Source organism: Sceloporus occidentalis, unplaced genomic scaffold (assembly GCF_023333645.1).
Source record: "Sceloporus occidentalis isolate IW3139 unplaced genomic scaffold, rSceOcc1.0.p SCAF_145, whole genome shotgun sequence".
NCBI lineage: Eukaryota > Metazoa > Chordata > Lepidosauria > Squamata > Phrynosomatidae > Sceloporus > Sceloporus occidentalis.
Genome location: NW_028317125.1, coordinates 1,846,063 through 1,867,116, shown reverse-complemented (window position 1 = coordinate 1,867,116; position 21,054 = coordinate 1,846,063).

Sequence of the window (21,054 nt, the reverse complement as noted above, 5' to 3'; positions counted from 1 at the left end):
GAACATGACTAGAGAGTGGGTCTGTGTCTACATCACTCCCCATGCCAGGAGATAGTAGAAATTGGGCTTCACCTGGAGACTCGGGGTCAAACCTAGAGAGTTCCAAGTTCTAGGTATAATTATCTGCCTGCACATACCACAGGGATGTATGAGCTAATAAGTGGAGGTTGTTGGCAGTTAGGAGAATTCTAGTAACCAGATGACCATGGCATTAATTTCCCTTTAGTGACACAGTTGACATCTTCCTAGAATATGTGTATGTACACGTGTGTTAATTTTAGTACTTGACGATCACCTTCAACCTCGACAGCTAATATATCCCAGCTCTGTGTTATTGACTGTTTGAGGACATAATACCATACTGGTATCCACATTACATTTTGTTTCAGAAAATTGAATTGTTTTTTCTGCCTTGAAAAGCCCATGTGTTGGAAAGGCTGCAGAAAAATATATACTCATCTCCAGTGTTGATACCACTTGATCTGTTCCCCTCATGCATCACCTCAAAGAAAACTAATAACACATTTCACTAGCAGACAACAATGTATTTATAGACATAGCGTGGGGGAGGAAAGACCAAAAGCAATAGGTCATATAAAAAAAGACATCAAATATAGAAAACCCTTATAAAAATTCAATAAAACTTGTGAACCTTGAAGTATCCATCAACCAAGATGTGAAATAATTCAAGATGGCTTTGCATCCTTGGACAGATATTGCTCTATATCATGGGATCTAGAAAAAGGCATGAATGAGAGAGAGAAAAAATGTGGAGGTGAGAGTTTATATCATAGATTATACTAAACCTGCAAAGAATGATGTAATTAAACTTTAAGATGTTTCTTTATTTATCTATTGCTTTGCAGTCTTTGCCTAGTTCCACACAACCATGTGTTTACAATTACTGGTTGCAGAGGTGTTACAATGCTTAATTTTGAAAGCATTAACTGCATTGTATAGAAATGTAAGTGCCAGGCTATTAAAGTGCCATTTGCTATTTCCTGATTTTAAAAAAACTTTAAAAAGCCAGAGAAACAGGCTTTAGGTCCTTCATCTAGACAAAACATGTTAGTACTCAGAACAAGATTCTATCACAGAAGGAAGATTGTTGAGTCATTACAGAAGACAATTTATCACAAGACATTTGGTATAATACAGATATAATAAAATTATATAAAACAAATTATGTAATGTATACACTAGTCAATACATTTTACAGACATTTTTACTTTCACTTGTCTCTTCGTATATCTATATGCATCAGTGCAACTAAAAGAGCTGTCTATTCTTCTCCAAAGATTATGGGAAATGTATTGTATGAATCCCCATACTGGCATAAAAATAATTCACATATCAGAAAATCTATATGTAAACCATGTGTAACTACATTCAGACGTTCTGCCTTTCTGTCTCAGTTACCTATTTACACTTTGGGTTGTAACCCAGTATTGGGTCACAAGTTGCCCATCACTAGGTCTCAGCAGGCAAACTAAATAAATGCCTTTCAAAAGCCTGGTCACAGACCCTGGTATTATTCTTCATGTTTCCTGCTGCATCTTCTTAAGAAACCATTACTGAAGTATCACATTGCATGCTACAAAAATGTTTTTTTTTTGTATTGAACAATTTTAAATTGACTTTTTCCCCTGGTTTTATGTCAAAAACTGATTAAATTGACATGGTGCAGCTAGACTGAGGCAATAGCTTTAGATTTTCTCACAAGTTAACAGAAATCTTCAGACAAGAGTACACAAATGGGGCTGTGAATGTATATCATATGACTGCTTTGTGTCACAAAAAAAGAACACATAGTCTACCTTACTGTTTTGCATTTTCCATGGTGTCATGAGCCTTAATCTTGATGCAGAGCTTTGTGCCTCATCAACGTACGTCTCCTTCCTTCTTCTTCCTGCTGGTCTTCATGCTGATGGGATCTTAAGCACAGGTTATGAAATATGCACCCAAGACCCTGCAAAACCTAGTAGCTGAAGAAGATGTAGTAAGAGCAGTGCCGCAGAATGCAAAAACGGCAGATGTTTTCATCAAATAATCTGAAACTGACCACAGGGCTTCTCCTGGAGACTCCCAAGTCAAACCTGGATCTTTCCGAGGTATTGTGACCACATGTTCTAATTTTCAGGTTATGGTGCTTGGTTTTAATTCTAGCTTCCTAATTGCGCTCAAAAGTATCCAATGATCCCATTAAGCCTAAAAGTAAAGTACTCCCTATTAAACATAGAAGTACTAGAGTTGAATTAATTTACTGTATTGTATGTTAACATTATTTTGTGAAACACAGTTTAAGCCTTTACAAGTCTAGAAAGCTTTCAATAAATCCTTATATGCTCTTTCGAAGAAGTGCTAGGGAGAATCCCAGCTGATGAAGCATTCCCTATATCTTAAGATAGCTGTTACTTGTTGTAATATCATGGGGCACTCTGCCTCCAGAAAAGTCGTATGCCCCCCCCACATATAACCCCCCCCCGACTTACGAGTGCTTCTGACTCCCTGGTGGAGGCCGGCATTAGTTCCGCCGGAGCTTCTATGACTGAGCACCGGAAGGTCATGTGATTACGCTGATGTCTGTGCTTTCGCCGGCGCTCGTGATAGAGGCCCCGGTGAAAGTGCCGGCAGCAGCTGCGGGGGATCTGGATTTTAGTCTCATAGTCAGAACTCTATTTGAGGTCTGATTATAAGATGACCTTGATTATAAGACGGGTATTTTTCAGAGCATTTGCTCTGAAAAAAACTTGTCTTATAATCGAGCAAATGCGGTAATATTTCCTGATGTTACCTTTAAACTTTTGCCCCTCTAGCTTAAGACTATGTCCTCTTGTTGTGGTAGCATTTCTCCTTTTAAATAAACTCTCTTTCTTTATCGTGTTGATTCCCTTTAACCCCTTTAATGATAATTGACAGCCCGGGCACGTCACCCGAAAACGAAGGGTTAATGATAATTGACATGCCCTGACCGTCCTTGTGACAGGGCCAGGCTAGCTGGCTCATGTGTCATATGAAGTTTAGCCGGGTCACGGAGCACTTTTGTGTCCGGTTCCGTATACCGTGACCCGGTAATATATTATATTGTATATTATTGTGTAACCAGCCCAGAGACTGATGTGGCTTCAGCTCCAGCCTTCAAGGAGACAATCCTATAATCTGGCTGGGGCTCTTAATCAGCCAACACAGCCCGGTCTGCCCAGACGGCACCCGCACTACAGGGGGGATAACACAGGTGGGGGAACCCATTGTATTCTGTAATCCCCTCTTCTGATACATCCCCTGTATACTGATGGGATTTGTGATGGGATGTGGCTGATGGGATTGGGGGTTGGGTTCGGTACACATTGCATTGAGATTGTATATAAATTCTGTGTGTTTGTAATAAAGAGAGTTCTTCTTGGTTTACTACGAATGGTGGTCTGGATGATCCGTGGATAGCTGAGTGCTATCCGTATGAGGGACTGACTGGTGATTCCTCAGCCCTCAGACAGGGGGACCCAGCCTTGGGTACGGTGACCCTGTAACAGTCCTGACTTCAAACAGGTGCAGAAAGTGATCTACGTTCGCTTTCTGCACCCAAACGGTGTTGCTGTAATGCCTCGAGGCATTCAGCAACACTGTGATCAGCATCAGGGGCATTTTATGACATAAACCAGAACCTGTTAATTCATACCTGAAGTAAAATGTGTGTGAAAAAAATGACTACCACAAAGTTTGACAAAGACTGGTAGTAGAGTTAGTGCATGGAAAAAGTTAAAATACCAGCATTTGTAATACCCTGGGGTGTCTAGTTTTCAAAAATATATGGTGTCATGGGGTGAATTGTATTGGACGGCTTCAAAGATACCCGAAATGGCACATAGGGGAAGAATTACCAGATTTGGAAAAAATGGTTTTGAAATAGCAAAACACTACCTGTACTTATTGCCCCATAACGTGCAGAAAAAAAGGAAAGAAAACATAAAAACATTGGGTATTTCTAAACTCAGGACGAATAGTGGAATCTATTTAGCAGTTTTTTTCGTTACCTTTTATAGATGAGTAAAAGATTTTTCAAGTAAAATTTAGAAAGTAATTTTTTTCAAAATTATTCACCATATTTTATACTTTTTGTAATAGTAAATAATATGATACAATCAAATCAATGTCATCCAAAGAAAGCCCTTCTTGTTCTAAAAAAACCAATATATAACTTGTGTGGGTTCAGTAAACGGGAAAGCGGAAAATTACAGCTAAACAGCCATTGTCCAGGGTTGTCGGATCACTCCCCGGTCACTTTGCAACTCCGAGCCCACTTGTTCAAACCTTGCACTACATCTTGGCATCTCAATGAGACGTTACTGTCCGACGATGAAACGGTACAGGCAGTCAATGATCAGCTGGAACATTTCTTTAGGGAAAATGCAGACTCTGGGGTGGGTCCCTCCTCCACATGGGAAGCCCATAAATGCACTATACGGGGAATCTTCATTAGTAGGGCCACTCATTTGAAACGCTTACGGTCTCAGGAAATTATACTACTTTCTAATCAGATAGCATCCATGGAACAACTCCATAAACATTCTTGCGACGAGCGCACTTATCTAGAACTGATGGCACTTAGGCGTCGGTTAAGCACCCTTCTTAACTACAAAATTCAACGCTCCTTTCTGCACACCAAAGAACTTTATTATGAACACGGTAACAAAAGCGGGCGTTTATTGGCTAAAGCACTGTGGGCAAAACAGCATTCAATGTACATTTGCAAAATTAAAACACAACAAGGCTTGACTTCTTGCTCTCCCTCCGACATTTCTAATTCCTTTCACCACTATTACCGATCGTTGTATGGCCTTCAGGGCGACTACACCGGGGAGCATCGGAGTTCTCTCATCAGGGAATATTTACACTCTCATGTTTGTCGTAAGTTGACGAGTGATCAGGCGGAGGCGTTAGAGGGGGAAATTACCGATGTGGAACTCTCGGCCGCCATGAAATCCATGGCCGCTGGTAAAGCGCCAGGTCCTGATGGGTTTCCCCTTAGATACTACAGGGCTTTTTGGGAACACTTGAAGGATCCCTTTCTAACCCTGCTCAACGCACTGCGGACTGGCGAGCAGCTACACCCTCACTCCCTTATGGTTACTATAACTGTACTGCCTAAAGACGGGAAAGATCCTCAGTTGTGACAAAGCTATAGGCCTATTTCGCTCCTGAATTCGGACTTAAAAATATTCGCAAAAATCCTGGCGACCAGGCTTCAGCGAGTAATGGGTATCTTAGTTCACCCTGACCAGTCTGGCTTTCTTGCTGGTAGGGAGGGTCGTGATGGCACATATAGGGCGCTTAACACCATTCATGTTGCACAGCAGACTGCTCAGTAAGTCCTTCTCCTGTCTACGGATGCGGAGAAGGCATTTGATAGGATGGCATGGGATTTTATGTTCCAGACCCTCCGTACTATGGGCTTTGGCTGCTCTTGGATGCATTAGGTCTCAGCTTTGTACTCGCTGCCCTCTGCTCGCATACGTGTGAATGGCACGCTTACAGAGCCATTCCAGATTCGTAATGGAACGCACCAAGGTTGCCCCCTACTGTTTGCCCTCAGCCTTGAACCCTTTCTCCAGGCCATCCGAGATAATCCCGACATCCATGGCCTCCACTGTACGGGTCATTTGCTGAAAGTCTCCGCATATGCGAATGATCTTTTATTCGGAGTGTGGCAACCTCTCCAATTTTAGAATAAACATGGATAAATCCGAAGTCCTGGATATTTCTTTGCCCCCCGATGTAAAGCGATCAACTCCAGAGTTCGTTTCCCTACCGATGGTGTCTGCGCAGCATTAAATACTTGGGGGTTTGGGTGCCAAGGGACTCCGTTCCCTAACACTCCGTTACGTTTGGAGGGGTCACAGTCCTAAATTGCGGTACACCGTTCTTACCCGCTCCAAAGACATGGAAGGCCTGGCATTGGCCGATTTTCTTGCTTATTACTGTGCCTCCCACTTACAGCGCCTTCTCGAGTGGAAATTCCAACCGCCATCAAAATTATGGATCACTCTGGAGCAATCTACCGTACACTTCCCCCTCTCCTCCTGCATGTGGCTTCGCCCGGGAGCCCTGTTGACCCCACTCTGCACTAATCCGTTTGTTCGTGCCACTCTAACTGTCTGGAAATCCCGTTGGGTTGGAGGAATCCTTTCCTCTTTCCCCTCTCCGCTGACGCCCGTCGCAGGCAATTTAGAATTTGCTCCGGGGCTGGAGCACGGGTATCTTTCCTCGATAGGCTTTAACCCTAAGGCCTGCATTTCTGACTTCTGGGACAATGGTGCTCCCCTGTCTGCTGAGAGGGTCTTCCCACCTCCCGGCCCTGGTATACTCCATAGATATCGCTTTTGACAAATCACGCACTACATCCACACACTTCCTGGTAAACATAACCTCACGAGTGTCACGTCCTTCCCAGGCTGCGGAGCTGTATATCTCGCTCTTGTTTCAATTTCCCTGTTTTGCTTCAATCCATTCCTGGATTTCCTTTTGCTCTGTTCTGATCTTCCATTCCTTGCTTCTGCTTCAGCTCTTTGCTTCAGCTCTGTTTCCTATATCAGGGCACTGGTGTTTGGCTGCACATCCCTAGATACTCAACACCTGGGTGAGTGTGGTCGCCCTGCAACCAGGCCCTGTTCAACTCCACTACTGCACCGTAACTCCTGCACACAATCTTTGGGCACGCTGGGTCTTTTAGTCATCTGTTTGGACCCAGTCCGTGACAACGAGGGACCTCACGGCTTTTGAGCGGATCCTTCAATTGGATAAGATACCTCGGGGTGGGGTCTCAATCACATACCAGCTTTTGAACACGGATACCCCTACTGCCCCCCCTCATTTATGGGTGCTTGGGAGGAAGCCTTAGGGGAAGTCCTCACTGACAACCAGTGGTTCTGTAGCCTCAAAATACCAGGAGACGGCATATAAGATTCTCACTATGTGGTACAGGACTCCGGTCTACATTGCTAAGATTAGCCCGGGGAGTGATCCGTCGTGCTGGTGGTGCGGGGAGGAGATTGGTACATTTTTGCATATTTGGTGGGATTGTGAGAGGATCAGACCCTTTTGGAGGGGCGTACTGCGTGGTGTGGAGGAGGTGTCAGGTCGTGAGGTGCCATATTCCCCTGGTCTTTGCCTCATCTCCCACACGGGTGAATCCCTGACTTCCATGAAACGTTCTGTTTGTAGACACCTTCTTAATGCTTCCCGTTCCCTGATCCCCCGATACTGGAAACGCACTGAAGCCCCGTCCCTTCGTCAATGGGTTACTCAGGTTGAGGAGATTAGAGAGATGGAGGAATTAGTCCACCTGTCCACTGACAGGATGGAAGCATTTACTAAGGTCTGGGCAAGCTGGTTTTCATTCCCGTCATCCCCGGTTCTAGCTGCGCTCTTGAGGTGATGCGGTTTGGCGGATCCCGTCCTTACTCTCTGGTCTCTCCCCTCTTAATATCCTTGTCCCCCACTCTCTTCCCCCTTCCTTCTTTATTATTCTCTCCACCTCCTCCCCCCTTTTTTTTTATTTTTTTGTTTGTTGCGTGGCCCGGGCGGGTGGCGGATACCACTGGGGACGATGTGTTTCGGTGGCCTGAACCACCGTAACCCCTCGTGTGTATCCATTGTTCTGTTCTGTCTGATTTGACTGTTTTCATTTGTCTTCCCCTTATTGTCCCCCTCATGCTTATGCATGTTCTGAGTTATGATGTGAGATTACTTGACCATGCACCATAGGTTATGCTCTGTGATACTGGAGACATTTACACTCACCTGTAATCCACTGTTTATTTTCTCTCTTTGATTGTTACACGAGCCACACCACGACTGTCAAATTGTTTGACCTCTTCAGCAGCCCCTGCGTGGGTGCCACGGTGATTTACTCTGCATTGTCTGACGCATGTTTAAGTGGCTCATTCTCAGTTTTGACATTTATATGTATCTCATTGTCTGAGTGATCTTTATTGTACTGCCTTGTGTTGCTGTACCCCATATGTGTCAATAAAAATTTTATTTACCTAAAACAGCCATTGTCACGAAGGGTACAAAAAATAAAATAAGCCTTTTTCACGAAGGGGTGAAGTATTTGAAGTATTTAAATGTTTCTATATCTATATCTATATTTCCTGTTTACCTAAATCATTTGCCATTTGGCTTATCCCACCAGGAACATCAACCCTGTTTCAAATTGTTGTCGTCAACAAAAAGACATAACTTTCCATCAAGACCTTCTGCAATATCACTAATACAAGTATGGGTCCAAGTACAGACCCCTGAGGTACCCCACTGGTACAAGACCTTGCTCTGAATATACGCCATTGTAATGTATCACACGCTTTTCTTTTATTAAGAGTTACTGCATGCCATGCATGTGATTCCATGTTTTACAACCTCCAGCACTCCAGTAGTCAATTGGTACCACTGATTGGGTAATAATAACATCTACTATTCAGTTGCTAACTTGCTTAGTCTGGGCTAAAAGCACTGTGAGTCCCACTGGATGAAAGGTGCTATACAAACAGGTTCTGATAAGTCTTCCTGCATGTTCTCTATGCAGTTTCAATATTTACATAACTATGTATATTATACTATGTTTTATGTTATCCATATCCTCCCTTGGGATAAACCATCTTTTCTTTTTGATTGTGCTTCATCACAAAAGAATGAAGAGAACAAAACAGGGGAAAAACATTGCCTTGTGTCTGTTGAATACCCTTTATGTTTTCCAAAATAGTAATGGGATGGCTTTTCTGCTGCCCCAAGGCAAAGCAGACATCAATGAGAGGGAGTACAATCAGAAAGTTCCATCATTTTCCGAGCGTCTGGCCAGTTTATCTCCAGAATGGAGATGACATAAGTGTGCTACACGCGATGCATGATACAAGTTATGTATCGGGGATGTTCCCTATTAAAACAGAATTTAATGGTCACGTGTTGGGAACACACACGCTGGCAGCTGTTTGTATGACCCACAAGCTGAGGATGCAAAATCCAAGTTGTTGCAAGGTATTTTAACTCTTTAAATGCCAAACAGGGCTGTAAACTGGCTTTGGCACCGAACAGTGAAACTGTCATATTGACCAAATGTTTCTAATCAGTTATGAGGCAATTTGTGTCTTTCATTAAGTAGTGCTTTGGGAACAGCTATATTAGCAACTTAAAAATAACTAAATAACCTACATTAATACCAAAAGAAACTGTCCTCTAAAATAGAAAACAATAATTTGGCTAATCGTGGTGTGTATATAACAAATAAAACCAGTCAAATATAACTTAGCAAAGCCACATTGCTACCAGATGGTAGTTGTGATGGAAGATGATAAATATCAGCCCAAATTGTACAACTGAAATTTTGTTTTAGAAAATTGCCCCATAACGTAGTCCTAGACAATACACCGATCAACTATAATTGCCTAAAACCACCTGCCTAATATTGTGTAGGTCCCCCTTTTGCAGCCAAAACAGCCCAGTGTACTGGTTCTTGTCTGTAGTCAAATTCTTTGCTTCTATGTACTCAATGAGTGAAAGTCCAGTGAATACATGAAACATGAGACCGGGAAGTAATAGAGTGTGGTACATTGCAGGAGAAGTCATCGAGTAAATAAGATTGATGTATAATGCAACAGGTGTGTGTCCTCCATACACAGCCCAGAGAGGTGGCGAATGAGAGAAGTTGTGTAGCTTTTGCTTGCCTGACATACTAGAGAGTGCAATTAATATTTTGTCTAAATCAGGCAGCGCCTTTAAATCAAAACATATTAGCATATTATGTACATATACAGTATGTATACATATTCAAGAAAACAAAGGTTTCTTTTGGGCAACACAAATGCACACCCTACATTCTGAAAGGAACTGGTCCCCTTACATTTGAGATCTCCAGGCGGATGACTTCTCCACATGACATGTGCTACAATCAAATGATCCTCGCCCAAGTCTTCTGTCTCATTTCCCTTCAACCTCCTAATTGATCTTGTAAGTTTCAAGAGCAAAGAATTCTTCTAGTTCTGCACCATATGTTCTTGTTATTGTTGAGTTTGTCAAATGTAATGTTGTCAAATTTGTATTCTCCCCTATTATGATAACACAAAGAAATATGCTGGCTAATGAATCTGCTGGTTCTGTAGGGTTCCATAGGTCCTCAAACAAAACTGATGCAAAAACCTAAACTCTAAAATATCTTCTACTAAACTGAGCTCTGACTAAAGTCAATGGAAACTACACAAGAAATCTGCTTGAAAAAAATGAATATGCTCTATATTCTGACTCCAGTTAGAGGTGACTGCCTTCAGGTAGCACCCCATGTGTCATGGTATAGGTACCTAACATAATCTAAAGCCTAACCTTTAGTGAAGGAACTGAAGGTTGTAGAAGTTATCTTTACACTAAATACAAATAATGAAATAAGGGTAACATTTGATATACTTTAAGTCATATTGTTCAGTCTGGACTAGCCGGTGTGTTCTACCCATAAACTATATTGGATCGTTATCATTAGAGTGTCTTGGTGGTGATGCCAAAATTCTGGAAAAGCAAACAGGTACAGAATGGTACATAGTGTAAAGGCAAATCTCAATAACGAACAGTGAACTAAAACTCAATGGCTATCATGGCAAAATATCTGCTAGACCTTTATAGAAATGCTTAGACATGTGACAAGGATAAATGTAAATAATTAAGGTAAATTTTAGTTATGTTAGCAAAGGGCAGTATGTGGAGAGATAACATTTGGACTCAATACTTTATCAACATAGCTCAACAAGAGTGGGGGAGTAAAAACTGGGTTTGCTCAAACTCTTCCTCTTCCTTCTCCTAGTATTTTGGTCCTTTTGAAGATCTGTGTGGATGCAGCAAAGACATTAAGTATGTTGTGGGTGAATTTGGCTCTGGTTTTGGTGGCCAAATATCCTATCTCCTTATATATGTAAGGTCAATATTTTAGTTTTTTCATATTCTGAATAAAACTAACCATAGTTTTAAAGGCAACAGCAACCAATAAAAAGCTATGTCATTATGGATAAACATATGGCAGTATTGTTATCCTGAAAAAAACATTACAATGTTACTATATGTACTCCTGTCTCACCTGGTTAAAACAGGGTTAAACCTATTAAATTAATCTGCAGATTGTGGCCAAGAAAGACGCAGACTTTATAAAGTCCTGTCAACATAAATTATAAATACTTAATCTCCTCCCACTCGAGACTCAAAGACAATAACTCAGCCACACAAAACATAATCCATTAGCAGCTAACCATGTCCCTGAGCAGGGAAAGTGAGAAGATGACATATGAAATATCAGCTTTAAAAGCCTTTTCCGGAGATCGGTTCCCTGACCTCTCAACATAACCTAATTCATGGATCCTTTTGCGTTTCGCTCCTGTGAAGGCTTAAGCCTAAAGAGACTTTCCCCAAGAAGACAGCTAACAAGGCTGTGAAATTGAGAAAATAAGATTGGTTTGACGCCAGGATAAATAGGACTATTCAATGTAATAATAAATCAAGAAGAGGATGACTTCCCAGGCACAACATAGTATATTTAAAAGTGTTGAATGCACTATAACAGAATAACTAGATTCATACTTCAAACTGCATGGGGATACCAACAACCATTCAGTAGATGTGTTAGACTTGTCTGATTGGATAAACATTTTTTGATATAGGCAGCTACATAATTCTCATAAGGGCATCAAAAACATTATTATACTTATTCATACTTATTACGTTTATATTTTAATACGAGTTGCCCCAGGACACATAAATTACAAGTGACCTGTATGACAATTAAAAGCACAAACAAGTCACCAATGGCTGTAGACATCTTAGCTGAAACCATTAGCGCGGCTCATTACTTACATAGGGCAGTTGGTTCCTTTTACTTTTTGCTGTGATAAACAGCGGTGCATTTTAATTGCCATGACACAATATATGGCCTTTGGTTTAATTGGACATACAGTATGGCTGCATTACTTGAGGAAAAAGTTTATGTTAGTGTCATCTTTAAGAGGTTTAGAAACTTCGGTGCTATCCTAAGTTCCCCGCTAAGTGCTGATGTTCAGGTACACTGAGAATAGTTTGATAAAGGTTATGTGAGGAGAACAGTCCACTTTCATTGCAGCAATATACTAAATTAATGAATGAGGCTTTTTGGGGAGGGGATTCGTGATAAAAATAACAAATTGCAATGTGCTGACATATTTCTGGAAGAAACATTGTTTTATGGTTGAACATGTGAAGTGATTTAATCAGGCAGACACATACACACTCTTAGATAGGTTGTGTCTAGGGTATGGCTGGGAGGTGATGGCTGTGGGTTTCCAGTAATTGCTAAAATGTTGCTTAGAGGAGTTAGCAAGGGGAGAGACAAGAAATAAAATACAGAATGAAAAACGGGAAACAAAAGGAGAGAGAATAATATGAGACAAAAGACATAAGAAATGAGAGAAAGACAAAAGTGATAAAAGATAAAATAAAGAAAATGAGAATGGTAGAAAAAAGAAATGAGTGGGAAGAGAGAAAGGAAGGAAGAAAAGACAAAACAGAGAGTAAATCTGAGCAAAGTGGAGGAATAAATAGCAAAGGGAGAGAAGAGGAAATGGGAAACCCTTTAAAAAAGTCACCATCTTATATGCAGTGACAAGCGCATAACCCAAATCTCTCTGTCCCTCTTTCCTCCTGTGATGTCCCTCAGATGTAGAAACAAAACAATTTGTGCTTATAACTTTAATTGTGTTAGTAAAATACATCATCTTTCTCTCCTCTGTATGCCTAGTTATATAAATTACTTTCAATAGTTCACATAGTCACAGAAAACCATCTTCAACCATACAAGATGAAGTAATCCCTCTTTGGTCATTTAAAATTTTAAGAGGTATGTTGAAATATATTATGCAATTAATCTGAGTCGTACATCACAACAAAAAAGAGATTTCTGGGTACATCTCACAGTTTGTCTCTGTGGATCTAGCAATGTCAACCTGCGGTATGTGTACCTAATGGGGAACTTCTAAAAGGACTACAGCATCATAATATTCTTGTTCCAAAACATGAGTTTGTATAGCACATTTGAGTGTCAGGTTAATTATTTACATTTACCGAGTTGTATATTAAGCAGTTTGTATTCTCCTTATAGCCAGATCTACATACCAGGTAGCCCCAAAATGAATAATGATACAGACAGTCTTCTACTGTGTATAATGGTAAGAACACCATTTTTGTGAAAAGGCAGCAAAGTTGGGTGCAACATGATGACACCTTTTATGTATGAATCACTTTATAGCAGTGGTTCTCAACCCGTGTATCCTCAGGACCCACATTTGTCTTTGGTCATTAAGTCGCGACCCAAAAATAACCTCAGAATGATGAGGGAGTAGAAAGGCTGTCCACGGGCTGCAGCAGGAAGAGGGGAGGAGCAATCAGAGAAAAACTTTATTCACCTCCCACTAGGAGCAGACAGCGACCGCAAACCAATCAAGCAACTTGCTTTGCGGTCGGGGAGTAATACTAAAGAACATGCCGGACCGGAGGATGCCTGATGGCCTTGACTGCTGCGGCTGCGGTCCTGACAGCCTGCTGCTCGCGGATTGCCGCTAGAATGTGTAAGGCAGCCCCAGGAAATGAAATTTTCCCAGTATGCCTCCAGTCCGGCCCTGAGCCTCCGCGACCCACTGAAGACAGGGTCGCGACCCACTTTTGGGTCACGACCCATGAGTTGAGAACCACTGCTTTATAGGATACATTAGGTATATACATTGGAAGGCAAATATAGGCATTAAAAATAGATTGATGAAATACACAGAAGGTTACATAAACATGTCAATAAATTGAAGAAAATATAATATAATTAAAGCAGGGGATGTAGGTCCTATTGCTTTCTGATCAGCTTTAATTTATAGATATTAGGAGAACTGCTTGCCTCTTTGCACATATAGCTACTGGGATGTCTAGACAATTTGGGACTATAAACCCTTTTGGTAAATGTGTATTGGACAGGACTAGTTTCTCCACATTGATACTGTTATCTGGCAAACATGTCTGGGGCTTTCCAGTTATAAGGTCAAAAGGTTGGGGCTGCTCTCCAAGCTTTCTGGTATCAGTTTTCCCTCTAAAGGCAGTAGATGATAAGAAAAATTAAAGGAAAAACATTTAAACTGAAAAGAAACTTGGAAAGTTAGAGGGAAGAAAAGACCTTGAATAGTACAGCTGTCAAGAAGTTTAAAATCCTTGGAAGGCCACAGGGGAGCACTGGCCAAACTGTAACATTTTGTCAATAAACTTGGGGCAATTTGAAGATGTCTGATGTAATGTAAGACTTTATTTGGACTGAATTGAGGGAATAAATGAATGAGGATAAAATTAAGGGAATAGAACTTGTTAAGTAGGAGAAGTAAATGGAAAAGGATCAGATCTTTCAGTTCATTAAAATTCAAGTTGTCAATTGAGATGAAGCGTTAACCAGAATGTCATGATGTGGCAATACTTTACTGTACTTATTTAGCCCCCAGGCAGAAACGTACCGTATTTGCTCGATTATAAGATGACCCTCATTATAAGACAACCCCCCAAAATTTAAATATTAATTTAAGAAAAAAATAAATAGCGTGAATATATGATTACTGTATAGGAAAAAAGTTTTGGTTTTTTTATTTATTTATTTTTTTAATTATAAATACATACAAAATTACATAAATACAAATAAATAAGTCATACAAGATATACATAGCACGTAACTTAGTACATTATGTTAATAATGTTTTCTTATTTTAGTTATATATTTCACTAGGAACACGTTATATTCCAAAGAAAATAAAAAAAATAGATTTACTAAGTTAACATCTATTAATATTCTTCCACATCACATTTAGCACCATTCGTCTCAAATAAATAATATTGGTATCATTTATAGTTTTTAGGTCATCTACTTGTTTTTATAATTCTATATTTTTCCTAGATTGTGCATAGGCCATCTATGGAGACCAAATTTCTGTATATTTCTTATATTTAGCTATACTTAAGTAATAGCCCTCTTCCATTTTGCATTGAAATTGGATCTGACTAAATAGCTCTTCACATGAAATCCTTCCGGGTTTCTTCCAATTTCTTGCTATAATTAGCTTACAGGCTAATAATAATTGTATAATCAAAGTTTTTTGTACATTGTTAAAACTAGAAAGTCCCATATGGAAAATAAATATTTGAGGGGTTATGTCAATTTTACATTTCAATATATTGTTAATAACTCGTGAAATAATATCTATTTTTTTCCCTATCTCCTCGCACACCCACCACATATGGTAAATATTTCCCTCTTCCTTTTCACATCTCCAACATTGATTAGATATGTTTGTATTATATTTTATTATCTGTACCGGTGTCCTGTACCATCTGTGTATGACTTTGTAATGTAATTCAAGCATACCTAAACAGTGTGTATATTTCCTAATTTGATTATATGCCTTTAACCAGTCTTCTACTTGGTAATTTACTCCAGTGTCTTTTTCCCATTTTTCTTTATTTAATAAAGGTTCTTCCACTATAAAACTATCCTTTAATACTTTTATTTTGTGAATTATTCTTAATTTATAGTGTTTATTTAAGAATTCCTCGACTCTCTGGGATCTTATGACTCCTACTGATTGCAAAAAATATTTTATTCGTATGTAATTAAATATATCGAAGGTCAATAGGTTCCATTTCTCTCCAGTTGTGTAAATCTAAATTGCTTATATAATTTGTCAATACTTGGAGTCGAATAAAGAAGGCCTTTATCGATTTTCATATACTTTCTCCATTTTTCTAAAGTTATTATTGAGTCTTTAATCACAGCGTTGTCACAATTTACATGTTTGGTCCTTTCATAATTTAACCAAATTGTTGTATAGGGTTTATTGCCTCTCTTTCGATTTCAAACCATGCAGTGTTATAGTTTTGTGATTTATCCCATGCAAGAATGTGAGCTAACATGCAGGTTTCATGGATCTCTTTTATATTTGGTAGCTCAAGACCTCCTGTTTGGTTGCTTCTAGTTAAATTTTTATAGGAGATTCTTGGAGTCTTATTTTGCCAAACATATAGTGAAATCAGACTTTGAATTTGAGAAAGAATGGGGTATGGAACTCTCAAAGGTATTGCTCTTAAGACATAATATCTTAGGAATATAGTATGCATTTAGTACATTGATTCTTCCTAACCAAGAGATTTCAAGTCCTTTCCATTCGGAGAGTTTTTTTTTCATTTTATTTATAAGGAGGGTATAATTTTCTCTAATCGTTTCTTTTAAATTATATTTTATTTTAATACCTAGATAATCTAAAATTTTATTTTCCAAATCTACATTTATGTATAGCTTCATTAATCTAGCTTGTGCCTCTGTTTGATGAAGTGAAATGATCTGAGTTTTATTAATGTTTAATTTATAATTTGAATATTTACCATATTCATTAATAATATCAAGTACATATTTTATTGATCTATCAGGATGTAGGAGTGTTAAAATGATGTCATCTGCGAAAAGTTATTTTATATTCATTATTTTTAATTTTAATTCCCATTATCTCTGCTGAATTCCTTATCGATTGAGCTAAGGGCTCAATCGATAAAGCGTAAAGCAGAGGGGCTAAGGGACAACCTTGTCTTGTACCGAAATGCCAAAGGCTTCCATTACTTTTGATAAAAATTGCCAATCAACCCGATCAAAAGCTTTCTCAGCATCGAGTGCTAAGAATGCAGTGTATGTCGAACTTTTATTGACCATATCTATAAGATTCAATATTTTGCGGGTGTTATCAGTTAGTTGTCTTCCTAAGATGAAACCCGCCTGATCCATATGTATTATATCTGGGAGATATAACTTAAGCCTCTCAGCTAAGATCTTTGAATAGATTTTAATATCAATATTTATTAAAGAGATAGGAAAAAAGTTTTACTAGTAAATATTAATTCATATGTAAAAAAAAAATTCATATTAAATAAAAACTATGATTGATAAAAATGCATTTCTTGTTTTTATTTCCTTTTATTTGCCAACCTGCCCCCCAGTTATGCAAATCTGCCCCCAGTTATGCACATCTGCCCCCGGCTTGCCACTCTGGCCCCCAATATACCATCCTACCTCCCTGATATGCCTTATAACCCCTATATGCCACTCTACCTGCCTATGCCTTATACCCCCTGATGTGCCACTCTGCCCCACAGACTTACCAAAGCATTCCCCAGACTTGTGCTTTGTGCTTCAGGGGAACATCTGAGCGATGCGCGTAGACAACCTCTGCTGCTACCCAGTATTCCCACCGGGGCTTCTATGACTGAGTAATGGAAGGTCATGTCATGCCGGCGCTCCATCATGGAAGCCCTGGCGGAAGTGGTGGGCAGTCCAGGTACCTGGATGGTCTCAGTTTGCCCCTGATTTAAAAATGGCTAAAAAATCATTGCTATACCACCCACTCATAGTTAGTGTTTTACAGCCTCATAAATGCGCTTACCTTTTCCATTAATCCAAAAAATATGTTGCCATTTTCTTACATTCTATCAAAAAACATTACACAGCTTCTGAGAATGTAACAGGTCAACACTCTGTAGTTTTATTATTTGTGTTTTCACTTACATCAGATTCTGACATTTTAATTATATTTTTTAATTTAATTTTTGTAAAGGAGTTGATCGTTTTCCCCAATACCAAATGTTATAAATAACTGCACGCACCACAGACATTTGTGGCCTGCTCTTTCCACTTGAGTAATTGCAAATGATCAGAATTTCCAGACATGGATTTCCAGAGCTGGCTCTGAATTGTGATTTGTAGGGAAATAATAGTGCAAGTAAACAGAGACACACAATGCAAGAAATAGCGTGTGCTGCCACAGAGGGCGGAAGAGAAAGAGTAATTTCTTACTTGGCCAGCATTTCGTTCCTGCACAAAAAAACAACAGATATATTTACATGTATCTAAGCGTTCAGATTATTTTGCAATTCTGTATGACGTGCAGTGGATTAATCTAGTCATCTCCTCTATTAACCCATTCATTTCAATACTGATGTTTCTGGTTGTAATGATATTTGGATTAAATCCAAGACGTAAAAAAAAGAGGAATGCAGTCCAAAAATGTATAGCAATATTAAAAAGGATGGTATAGAATGATCAGAAAGTTAATCATAAAACAAAATAGAAAAATAAAAAGCAATACCAGGGTAGTCTCCAAATTATTATTGTATTTTATCAATATAAGCATTTATGTGAAGGCTACCTGGAGTTGAAGCCACCTGGATATATGTATATATATATGTGTGTGTATGTGTGTGTGTGTGTATGGACAGGTGTGTTTGTAAGCTGGTGTGTGTATGTGTGTGTGGTAAGGCAGGGGTTTGTAAGGGAAGTGAATGTGTATATGTGTGTGTAAAGGTAGGGGTGTATAAGGGCAGTTTATGTGTATATGTGTGTATATGGACAGGTATGTGTAAGGGCAGTGCATCTGTACATGTGTGTATATGGACAGGTGTGTAAGGGCAGTGTATGTGTATGTGTGTGTGTATGGGCAGTCGTGTGTAAGGGCAGTGTATGTGTGCTTTTGGGCAGGTATTTGTAAAGGCAGCGTGTAAGGGCAGTCATGTGTAAGGACGGTGTATGTGTATATGTGTGTTTATTGGCAGGTATGTGTAAGGGCAGTGTCAATAAAATAACCCCTGTAAAAAATAGCTGAGGGGGCACAATATTCCTTTGCCTTGGGGGCAAAAGGAGCTTTTGAGCTTTCTCAGGAGGTATCTGAAGCAATACCTGAGGAAAACTTTTGAAAGCTTGTCTTTCAAGTAGTATGTTAATCCAATAAAAAGGTAATATTGCATGCTGCAATATTTTTGGCATCTTATTTAAATATTCTTTTTTTCAGTGGCATGATTTAATGGTGGAACTTACCGTATTTGCTCGATTATAAGACGAGGTTTTTTTCAGAGCAAATGCTCTGAAAAATACCCCTCGTCTTCTAATCAGACCTCAAATAGAGGTCTGATTATGAGACTAAGATCCAGATCCCCCGCACCGCTGCAGGGGACCTGGATCCTCCTGTCTCCCCCCCCCCCCACACTTACTTACCGGTGCTTCCTGCTGTATTGCCGGGGCAGCGGGTTGACGTCTACGCGATCCGCGTAGACAACGTCCGCTGCAGCCGGAAGGAGGTGTGGCTAGCAGCGGGGGTTGTCTGCGTCCGTCGCGGATACCTTCCCCGACTGTCAGAAATCAGAGTTCCCCGCACAGGTGCCGGAACTCTGATCTCTGACAGCCGGGAAAGGTATCCGCGACGGACGCAGACAACCCCCCGCTGCCAACTCCACCTCCTTCCGGCTGCAGCGGAAGGAGACGTCAACCCGCTGCCCCGGCAATACAGCAGGAATTTGGAAGCACCGGTAAGTGTGTGTGCGTGTGTGTGTTAAATGGGGGACATAGGGCATTTCTGGAATGCCTTATACCCCTATATGCCACTCTGGCACTTAGGGGGTTAAAAGGCATATTATGGGGCAGAGTGGCATATAGGGAGTTATAAGGCATTTCAGGAAGCAGAGTGGCGTTAAGGGGGCATTTAATAGAGCACTCTGCCTCCTGAAATGCCTTATAGAGTGCTCTATACAATGCCTTTTAACTCCCTTAATGCCACTGCCTCCTGGAATGCCTTATACCTCCCTATATGCCACTCTGCCCCATAATATGCATTTTAACCCCCTAAATGCCAGAATGGGATATAGGGGTATAAGGCATTTCTGGAGGCAGAGTGGCACATAGGGGGTCAAAAGGCATACCATGGGGCACAGTGGCATATAGAGGGTTAAAAGGCATATCATGGGCCACAGTGCCATATTGGTGTGGCAAGCCTGGGGGCAGATGTGCGTAACTGGGGGACAGGTTGGAAAATACAAGGAAATAAAAACAAAAAAAATATTTTTCTCAATCATAGCTTTTATTTAAAAAAATAGTTTACATGAATTAACATTTACTGGTAAAACTTTTTTCCTTTAGGGTCGTCTTATATTCAGGCTTTTTCTTTTTTTCCTAAGTTAATATTCAGATTTTGGGGGGTCGTCTTATAATCAGGGTCGTCTTATAATCGAGCAAATACGGTATTTGTCCCCCCCCCCCCCTGTTTTGACTGTGGAATCTTATGTGCCCCTCCCCTATAAATTGGTCCTAGAGCCACTGGGCACGAAGTAGCGAAAGGAGTTCTTTACAACAATAAAGATATGGAATTCACTACATCAATGATTCAATACATTTCATGCATTTAATACAGTTGTATGTGGTTATCTAAATCAACCATCGCAAAAATCCTACAATTTATAGTTTGTTACTAGTGTTTATAGGTTAAATTAGTAAATATTTAAATACATGGGATCTTCCCTGGCCATGAAGGTATTATGCTAGCTGTATGGTGATAGCCCCAGCTAGACTACAAAGGTGTGGGAAGTGGACAGGAAATAGGAAGGAATTGGTGCAACCTCTGCATGGAGTGAACGTGACCAAAGACCACCCTCTCCACCAGACATTGAATGCACTAGCCTGGAGCTCCGAAGAAGAAGTGCTTTACCCATAAATTTTAAGTTGCCAGCTCTGAATACGTACGTATTAGAAACCCACCTTATGCATTTACCATAGAAGCAGCCATTTTATTGTCTTGTTCTCAGGATTAACAGTTTTGATGGTGGTGGGTTCAATCAATTTTTTAAAAAATGGGGAACAGAAGAAATTAGAACATTTCAAAGCAGGAATTTAATTATGTTGTTAGTCTTGCCATCTTTAACCATAGATATGTTTGCCTGCGGTTCAAATCAAATATCACCAAATAGGCTGAGGTGCAAGCTATAGGTAGTTTTAATAAATACAGTTTAACACTGTGAAACCCATATAGTGTAAAAAAATGTATGCTTCAGATTTGTTTGATTTGTTGGGTGTGTGCCGATTCCTTGCTTTGTTGTATGTGCATATATATACACTGTATGTGAATATTTTAAGCTGCGCCTCAAAATCTGCTTTTTTTTTGTGTATATTTG